This window comes from Folsomia candida, unplaced genomic scaffold, assembly GCF_002217175.1.
Source record: "Folsomia candida strain VU population unplaced genomic scaffold, ASM221717v1 Fcan01_Sc030, whole genome shotgun sequence".
Classification (NCBI taxonomy): Eukaryota; Metazoa; Arthropoda; class Collembola; order Entomobryomorpha; family Isotomidae; genus Folsomia; species Folsomia candida.
Genome location: NW_019091222.1, coordinates 446,288 through 456,666, shown reverse-complemented (window position 1 = coordinate 456,666; position 10,379 = coordinate 446,288). Strand labels below are relative to the sequence as shown.

Sequence of the window (10,379 nt, the reverse complement as noted above, 5' to 3'; positions counted from 1 at the left end):
TTTAATATGTTGAATTTCTAAGTTACAATCCATTAGGACAGTCAGCCACCTGCATAGTCTGGCATTTCTAGGCATTTGCATCTTTAGCAAACTGGTTAAAGCTGAATGGTCGGTCTTAACAATCACTTTATTCTGAAAAGTGTACTCCCTAAACTTTTGTAACGCCCATACTACTGCTAAACATTCTCTCTCAGTTATACTACATGCTCGTTCTGCTGGGCTGAGCACTCTACTTGCAAAAAATATTGGTTTCGCTTTCCCATCGTGACGCTGCATCAAAACGCTACCTAAAGCGTATAGTGAGCTGTCTGTGTATAATTCAAGTGGTAAGCTTGGTTCATACTGAACTAATATTGGTGCATTTATAAGTTTCTCTTTGAGAGACTCGAAAGCACTTTGGCAAGTAGGAGTCCAATTCCATTTCTTTACCATAATTTACAAATACATCCGTTTTTGATTTAAATCGATGTATAATCATTTTATTAATTACAATTGCTACGCAAAATTGTGTGGTGTATAAATTGCCAAACCCGCCATATCTTAAATCACACGTACCATTTCTCTTGTCATCTTCTTTCGGAAGGTAGAGTAAACCGAATTTATGCATATTTCTATTTTGTGCATCCCAGACTTTCTGAATTCCGGGTAGAGATACGACCTGCAGTGGCCAGAAGCTTATAGGATCACAAGTCAGACAAGGAACCTTGAGGGGTGAATTGAGATCTCCTTCGAACAAGACCAACTTTGCAGTACCAATAAAATAAGCGGCTAGCTTCAGCCATTCTAAATTACGGTGTTGGCCAATGTGTCCAAAGATGTAGTCCTGCCGAAATTTGATGCTAGCGAAGAATAAAAATTGTTTAAACTCCAAAAAATCGTCTTTCTTCCAGTTTTCATTATCTAGCGGTATGAAAACGGAAAAAGGTCTTGCCGATTTTTCTGTGGTACGATACATAAACTTGTCAAAAAATGTATTGTCTAATGGGTAGTAAATATGACCGTGCGCGCTACAGAGGGCAAATTGCCGCAGCGGGGTATAGGGATTCGCAACCACAATCAGGCGAAAAGACAAAATTAATATCGGCATCGAGAAACACATCGCCCCATATATTCCAACTCCCTGTGAACTCTGAACATCGTGCGGATGCTGCCAAAACAAGGACTAACCAGCAGCGAGACAACATTGGAAATTTTCGCAGACTGATGAACTGAATTCAAATTAAATTTGTGATACAGAATAAAAAGTTAAGTCTTTTCTTTTTTTAACAAATCCTTGTAATGACAGATTTTTTATTCGTTCGGGTCTATAAAGCGAATCTAAAACGATTTGTAGAATTTCCGTGAGTTTATATGCAATGATGTTGCCTTTATGTAGTATGGTGGTCATGCTATTCTAATAGCTTCGCAGAAACGGATCAATTAATTTCACGATTACTGCGAATCGATCAAATTTTTGTGTTATTAGTATGGCCCATTTCTAGGAAATACATTTTTAAATGCTTGGTGCCACCATTACTCGATCGTAGTTGTCACGTGGGCAGCTGCCTACGTGCCTATGGTAAGCTATTAATCCCATTTGTTTTATAACCGATTTATTTTCGGATTTCTACTATTAATGAGGAATTCTCATTATGTGGTTATATTCTGTATGAATGTATGGAATATTACTTCCCTCAGATGTAGCAAGACAAAATGAATTGGAGTTTGGTAGCATTTAATTTGGGGAAATTGGCATCCAGGCATTATGATCATGCATGGTTTATGATAGGGATTATAGGAGATATGCATTATTGTTTTTGATAGAATAGGTAACTTAGGAGAGAATAGTTCATTAGTATGTGTTTCCCTTAAATATTGGAGATTCATGGCGACTTTTTGATATGGTGGGGTAAAGCCTGAAGGCAATAAGGTCAGTGGATCTGCATAGTTATTTTGGACATGTGGTTAATTAAGGGTATAGCGATCTCGCAATACAATTGATTGGCTACTTAGGTAAAATTATAACAACATGGACCACATGAAATTGAAGGTGAATAATTGTTTCGTAGAATTTTCTAATAGAATATTACATCCTCTTTGTATTAAATTAATGAAGGTGATACATACAGCATGATTAATGTGCTTGTATTTTTGTGTTTATTTCTGCCACTTTTTTATCCACAATTACTATATTTTCATCATAAGAAAATTCTAACGAACCGTAATGCATTAATTCCATATGCCACATTATTTAAGAAATTCATACACTTGTCAGAAATCAAAACCGTGTAAGTAAAAAGGAGGGAAGGAACTGTGATATTTAGAAAGCAACTAGCAGTCGCCGACTATCGCTTGTACTATTCCACGAATTTAGACCGTAGGGTTGGAAAACATAGATCTGGTTTACGGTTGCCCTCAAGTCTTGGGGCTCAAACTTATTTATAAATGTTCCAAATGAGAGAGAAGGTGTACAGTACAATATATTTTCATATAAACTTGTCCAATAATTGGTGCCTCGCACAAATCGAGCCCTTCGAATCCAAATTTTCTTGGAAGGGGCATTCATATGTTTCTTAAACAAAGATATGGATGGCTATGGTTGGAATGCCTACATCAGATCAATCAATTAATCAATTGGAGAAAACAGATTTCCTAAGGAAATCTATTTTGCAAATGAAATTTTCCTTTGCAAAATTTGTGAAGTAAACCATATGGGGTTTTGACAATCAGTAAAGATAAATACATATCTACAATCAGTACATTTATAATTTATTTGAAAATTTCATTTAACTTACTTCAGGATTTACTTATTGAAAAATTTGTTTTAAATTCTTATGCCAACCTCCACTTATTAAATAAAAAAGTAATACAATTTTATCCCTCTAGAGTATGCATCACTCCGCAATGTCTCACTAATTCGGTAAACCTACCAAACATTTTCTTACAGAAATAACATTCACGACTCTTAATATTATGTCGCAACGTATGAGTACGTAAATTATTCCGGGAGCAACTTTTGTACTCGCATTTGTCGCAGGGGTGTAGGGGAGCATCTCTAGATGGATGTAAGGCTTCTACGTGCAAATCCAAATTTGCCCTTGTGGTGAACTTCTTCTTGCAAAACGTACAGGTGAAATTTTTTTGATTTTTATGGCCAACCTGGACGTGACGGAGTGAGCTTTGTTTGTTTAAAAAGGTTTGGGGACACAGACGGCAAGAAAACAGTGGTCGTTGAGACTTCTCCAGTTTGTTTTCAAACTTGATTAATTTTATGGGCTTAATTGTATCTGGTAAAACACGATTAACATTATAATGGTATAGTTGAGTAAATTACAATAAGAACCTTTTCCTACTATAAGTGTAGACCGTCTTTCAAGTAATGAAAGTACTACTTGAAATATGCTAGAAAGTTGGTTCTAGCTCAGACTTTATTTTTAAATCAGGAATGAAACTGTCGTACCTTTCCGCCTTAAGTGCAAATGACACTGTTAGTTCATGGAAATGATTACCCGCTAAAAAAATTATTTAGCGGCGAAGCTTACCCAAATGTCTAATGTATTTGTCTTTTTACCACTTAGGCCGACCCTTTTAACAAAACTGACCCAGAGTATACCTCAGTTTAAATAATGGGTTAGAGCCTTTGTGGGACATCAAGTTATTTATAAATCGGTCCAAGTTTCCAATATTGTGCACAGATATGTCGTACTACCAAATCTTCTCCATAGAAAAATGCCTCATGTTGCAAATATTTATAGAAGTCTACTCGTCAATGAACTTATACATAAAACATTCTATTTCTGTGCAGAACGGCGACAACTTTATGTTATGGGAATTAAAATTGTCTATAACTTAAATGCCCATACTATAGTGAATTTCACGCAGGGATGGATGTATTTACTTACTTACGAATGTGTACATACTCTTCCAGATGGCCAGTAGAACTGGAAACCTTTTCTCTAAAACGAGGATACTTAATGGTAGAATTTTTAAGGTAGCAACAGGGCAAGAATTGTGCCACGTTTTACAATGACGGTATTTGGAACTTCTGTGGGAGTTCTTCTATCCCCCAGGGAGGAATGCCACGGTTAAATTCTTTCTTTTTGTCTTCAACCTAAATTTATTTATAAACGTGGCGGGTTAAAACGTTGCACAAGCTTCCTGGAGCAGGAGGTTAATACGTCGAAATTTTCACAGTTTTGTGAATATGAGGGTAAATGTGAGGAAAAAGAAAATGTATACTGTATTCTGTGCCGTATTTATCATAGATTTTCTACAGGTAGTGAATACCCTGTATGAAATTAATTCAGAGTTTATTCCCAAAATCTTTCGTATTTATGCATCAATTTAATAATTTAACAAATTCCGCACCAAATTACATATTTACAAGTTTTTGACCCAAAGGATAAATTATAAATAATATATTTCTGTCTGTAATATTTCTTGGCATTATTTATTTAAGTGATTAAAAATTATTGTAGAATATATGTATCTAAATTTTAGGAATAAGTATATTAATTAATCTGTAAGTTTACAAAATTACAGTTCTGTGCTACTACGATATATTCCATAATATGTACATAAGTTTAGAATTTTTAGCGTTGTGTAAAATTTTTCAGAGAATTCAGTAAATACTTTACCTTCTTTTATATACATATGTAATTATAAACTTATAAATTTCTACCTCTCAAGATTATGAATTCTTCCACAATGCCTAACTAATTCTTGAAAAGTGTGGAATCCTTTGTCACAAAAATAGCAATCGCATCTTGTCTCACCATGGCGTCTCATGTGTTGGATTAAATAAGGTTTGGAGTATGAATTGTACTCGCAATTGTCACAGGAATGAAGGGGAGCATTACTAGCTGGATGTGCCACCACCATGTGATGCTTCATACCTTCTGGCGTCTTAAATTTTCTGTGGCAAAATTTGCAGGAACAATTCATCTTGTTCTGGTTTTCATGGCTGGAGTTGCTGTGATGATTTAGACCATGTTTTGTTAAAAACGTTTCAGGACAGGTGGAACATATGTAGGCTTGTCTCTTAGATCGGCCCTGATGGGTGAACTATATATTTAAAGGAAACAGTATCATTAAGTTATTGATTTAAATAAGATACTGATGTTATAATTCTAATTGTTGAACGTTACCTGGTGTTTTTTCAAAGATTCCATCAACGCGAAACTTTTCCCGCATGTGGAGCAATTGTGAGGCTTTTCCGTCGTGTGGGTGTCAATGTGACGAAGCAGTTTAGGCCTAGTTTTGAATTCCTTCTCGCATAGGGTACACGGAAAGCGGGTGGGATTTTAATTCTATAATGGTACATAGCGTTACATTTCTTCGAGAATGTTCTCCCACAGGCTGGAAACCAGCACGGAAATCGTTCCCTCTCCGTCGTGTTGTGAACAGTGCTCATATGAATTTGTAGATTAGATCCGCTACGAAATTCCCGTTCACAAATTGTACAAGGCACTTTTGGTTTATTGCCATGCATGAGTCGCACATGCCGGAGGAGGCAGCGTCGGTGTTTCCCGCAAATCTGAAAAAGTTAAGTTTAATTTCACCATTGGTGATAACAAATAAAATTTACGACCATCTACCTCACACTTCCGTTGAGCATCAGGGTCATGAGTTACGACATGTTGTCGAAAATAGCGTTTATCAGTGAACGACTTCGGGCAGTGCGTACAATCCCACCGCTTTTCTCGTCTAGATTCCATTGGCATTATTTAGTTATTTCCTCTACAAATTGCAAGTGGGCCACTGCAGTTTTAAAATTTGTTGAAGCGCAAACGGTAAAATTTACATTGAATATTTCAACGTTAGGGAGAGTTCTGTCAAAACTGTGGAGATATTTTATCGGATTTATCTTCAATTTAGGTATCCTATGATAGGATTCCTATCACACGCGAGGTTTCAAATGAAACTGGTTTTAAAACTAAACTATTTACAGGAATGGTGCAGAGAATTGTGTGTATTTATAAATGGCCTTTATCATTTTTGTATACCACGACAGCCACAAATTTGGACCCTTTCACATATTCTGGCCATCATTTATCGGGTTCATGTCGACCTCAAATTTTGAGGCTCAAGTTATTTATAAAAAGGGTCGAAGTGAACGGATATATGGCCAACGAGTTTTACATTAAAACCTGACTTTTGTTGGCAATATTGATAAAAGTCTAACGTTAGTAATCGAACTTTCTGTGAATTGCTATTAATGTTTTCGGCGATTTCTGGATTTTGAAACATTCATATTATTTAAATTTTTTTTAACCTAAAATTCCTTCACGTGCTAACGAACCTAGCTGGAAACAGATTACCCTACAAAGTACAATTCCTCGGCAAACAGCTTCAAAATTATATTTCAATTTAATTTTTAATGTGATTAAAATAAAATTTGTATTTAAAAGAATTAATTCAATATTCAGCTTCTTGGGTAAAGTTATACATATATTATGTACGTAACATATATACATCTCATTTGTTAAATTATCATTTAATATTCTTGTCACATCTTCCACATAACATGAGTTCCAAACCGCCTCACTTATTTACAACCACTTTAATGTTAACGGTTTTGCACGTTATATTTATGTATAGAGTAATTGTTTAATCTGAACCCCTCTCTTCAGCGCTTAATTTAATTTCTAACCGGTTAGAATTTTAAATCAAATACTGGATTGTTTATTAAAATACTGGATTTAATAAAATACTGGATGGGATTACGTTTTTTGTTTACATAAATCCGGAAAATCTTTAACATTTTGCTTACCACGAACAATTTCCTAAAAAATTACGAATGCATCCGTTGACAGATTCACTAACACGATGGAATCCGTGCACAACTTTATGAACAAGGCATTTCCCTACATACACCGCAGCTATTTTATTTTCCGCCAAAAATACAACCACGCCGACCCCAATCAACACACCACAGATGGCAAATATGGGTTTTATCAATTCTACCGATACCGCCGTCGACTCATGGAATCTAACCGGCTCTTTTAAATCTCCCAGCGCAATTTGCACCGCCTCAAAGTATTTCTTTTTTCCGAAATGATTCCTAGTTCTCGTCAAAAACACACTGCTGTCGACCACTTTACTCCAATAGATCTGCAGGCCGGTTTCGTATATCCGGCCCAATTCCTTCGCGACGTAAGGGCAGAGTAAATTTTTAACCCCGACTAGCAAGTCCACGTTCCGAAATGGTGTTTCAGCCCTATTAAGAACAACGTGCCGGTTTCCCAAAAATTTAATCATTTTCACAAAATAGGATATCCGGTTTTCCAGCATGAATAATGCTATCATAGGGTAAGTCCGGGTTGAATTTTCGCTAATAATTTTTTTTAATTTGCATTTAACAGACCTGTGTGGTAAAACTTTTTCTTGGAATGTTGTTAATAATTTGTGAAATTGTAGGGTATGACTTTCACCCAATAGTAATTCCGGAATAATGTAGTCCAGCAGATACGATAGATACTTCCCTTTTCTAGAGTTGTAGACTGAATCGTAGGCGATAACAGTGATATCCCAGTTGGCAAGATCTTCAATCCTGCGCGGAGTTTCTGGGGGAAGAAGAACTGCCAGATAAGAATATATCGAACCCTGGTATAAATTCAAGGTGAGGACGAAATTTCCAAAAATCCACAAGACTACCAGTAGTAAAGAGACTTTTATGATGCGATAAGACTTTCCGCCACTATCGCCCATCTGGCCGAGAAAAATGCATGTTACGGTAATCATTTTATCCACTGTCATAGCAATGAAGGACGTCCAGCCTTTTTTCGTCGATGTTTGCCATTCCAACCATGTCAGAAGTACAGCAACTGATATTACAGCTACCAATAAACATGTCCATGTTTCCCCGTCGAACGGTGATTCAAAAGTTGTCACGCTACTCGAAGAAGATGGTGGGTTTGTTACAGTTGCAAATTTTATGTTGTCGAACCTTACATCATGAACGTAATCGAAAAGTGGAGTCATGGCCCCCTTTGGATGCAGAGCGTACTCGAAATTTCGATGTCCAAATGATCTGAGTTCATCGTAATTTCTATATGAATTCAACAAAGTCAAGTTATACTTTTCCACAATGGTAGTCAGAATACAGAAGTCGACAACTTCTACATTAATTAATCCATTAGAGGGTGGACCACAGGTTACGTTTATTTTAGTAAGATCGACGTCCACAAGTGTGTTGTGTACTACAAATTTGTGCATGTCCCTATTCTGCTCGTCCCAAGATTGGCGGATTCTTGACAGTGAGATTTTATCCATATCGATAAAGGTTACCGTGTAGCATGTTAAGCATGGGATCCAGTGGGATAACTTGACACCCTCCTCGAACAGGACCAGCTTCGCGGTACCGATTAAATTAGCGGCAATCTTAAAACATGCTGCATCTCGTCGAAGATCGGTACGTCCAAAGATATATTCTTGTCGGAATAGGTAGACAGCGTAGTATATTAATCGTTCACACATTGTAATTCCGCCCACCTTATGATAACCCACAGTTCCGTCTAACGGAATAAAAATTGTCCTAGGTCTTGTTGATTTTTCCATTGCTGGAGGTAGAACAGGTTTCGCCGTCCTTAAATTTGGTGCTCTTGGGAAGTAGTATGGAGTCCCTTCATAGCAAAATACGAAATTTCGCAGAGGTGTGAAATAGTTAGTGACTCTAATAGTGTCAAAATAAGAGAAATCAGCCTTCTCTTCAGATACGTTTGAACATGGAGGAGTGAATAGGAATGTTAGATCCGTCTCGAAAAAGACATTGTGCCAAATATTAAAAATTTCGGAACACCTTGCGAAAGCTAACAGTGCCGTCAAGAGAAGAAGAATATTGAAAAGATGCGACATCATTAATATTTACAAAATTACACGAAAGCAAAATCTGGTCAAGTCCAGATCGGGATGATTTTTCACAACAAAGCTACTGTGAAGCCTGTAGAGACAAAATTTATATTTACCACTCTATCCCACAATATTTGTATTTTTCACCTACATATTCACTCCCGAGTAGAAATAGGGCTTCTTTTTAGCACTGTAATAAAGCAAAGATTGGAAATATCTGAGGTGAGGATTCTATTAAAATTTACGCAAATGGCTTCTATCAAATTTTCGTATTGAATGCGATATACGACTAGTTACATTCCCAGGCTAACTATCACAATCAGTCCAATTTGTTTTCTGAAATGCCAGGTTTCCCTTTCCTTTGGTAGGATTGATACCAGTATAACTGAAATATAGTGATATAGTGAGAGACAGTGATTGGCAAATATACCGGTAGTCAATGACAATTAGGCTAATTCAGCGAACTAAATTTACGAAATTTTAAACAATGTTTACGGTCAAAGATATGTACTACTTTAAGATACAACACCTGATATTTCTGTTAGGGAGGATTTGAATATTTAAGCCTCAAGTTGCTACCTTCTATGTTAGCATACGTAGCAACTTTTTTCTCAAAATCAATATTTATTGACAAAATTCATAATTAGGACAGTAGTAGCATCCAAAGTTTGGATTTCAAACAGAACCCTCCTGCTATGGAGGGTTCTGTTCTTGCCATGGCCCCTCTAATGCTCTGAATGCGACCCTGCGACATTTTTGGTATACTGACAAATTTGGACATGATTGCTATGAACACTATTTGTGGACGGACCTTGATTTTTGATTTGCTTAAATAGTTGAATAAAATATTTAGTTGGCATGTGTCTATTTTCAACAGTCAAGTTTGTCCACATTTGTAGTGAACGTTTCTTGGGTGAAATTTTAATTAGCTTAATGACTGAATTTAATAGGTAGTTTTATTCTACCAGAGTCAACTCGATAAAATATTAAACACCTACATACATGTATTTGTGGCCGATTGTGTAGTCAATCCTGAGTACATAGAAATAAGGCTTCTTTTTAACAATATGTAGTAATACAAAGATGGCAAATGACCGAGGCTAGGATATTAAAATTGCGGCAGATGGCATGTATCAAATTTTCTTATTGCAGACGATTTACTATACAACTAGTTACAAACCCAGGCCAACTATCATTATCAGTCCAATTTTTTTATGAAATGTCAGGTTTCCTTTTAGTTTAGGTTGGATTCATTTAGTCCGTGACGGGTGTCGCGGTAAGATGGAATTGTGAGGATATGTCGGGGATATTCGGTTCTTATACATTTTGATGGCGCTGGTTCGGTAATTAGTTTCTCAGTCGGGTTACTATTTGCTGAAATAGTTGGCCTATTCGATAAATTTGGTGAAAATAGATCGGCCCTATGGTTTCCAAAAGTGCAGAAATTACATGATACATATATCTAGAATTTATTATTTTTTTGAGCTGGCAGGGGCTCTCAGCATAAAAAAATTTTGATGACACAGATATGGAAATAATTTCAGAAATTA

The 10,379-nt window shown here is 36.3% G+C and overlaps 1 long non-coding RNA gene across 1 annotated transcript; it reads right to left on the bottom strand.

Annotated features, from left to right (window-relative positions):
* Positions 1-4,479: 4,479 nt before the first annotated feature.
* Positions 4,480-6,257, bottom strand: LOC118439084. The gene is made up of 3 exons (XR_004837225.1): positions 5,577-6,257; positions 5,127-5,515; positions 4,480-5,043 (listed from the first exon to the last, which is right to left on the bottom strand). It is a non-coding gene; the product is annotated as an uncharacterized LOC118439084 (long non-coding RNA).
* Between the last annotated feature and the right edge of the window lie 4,122 nt (positions 6,258-10,379).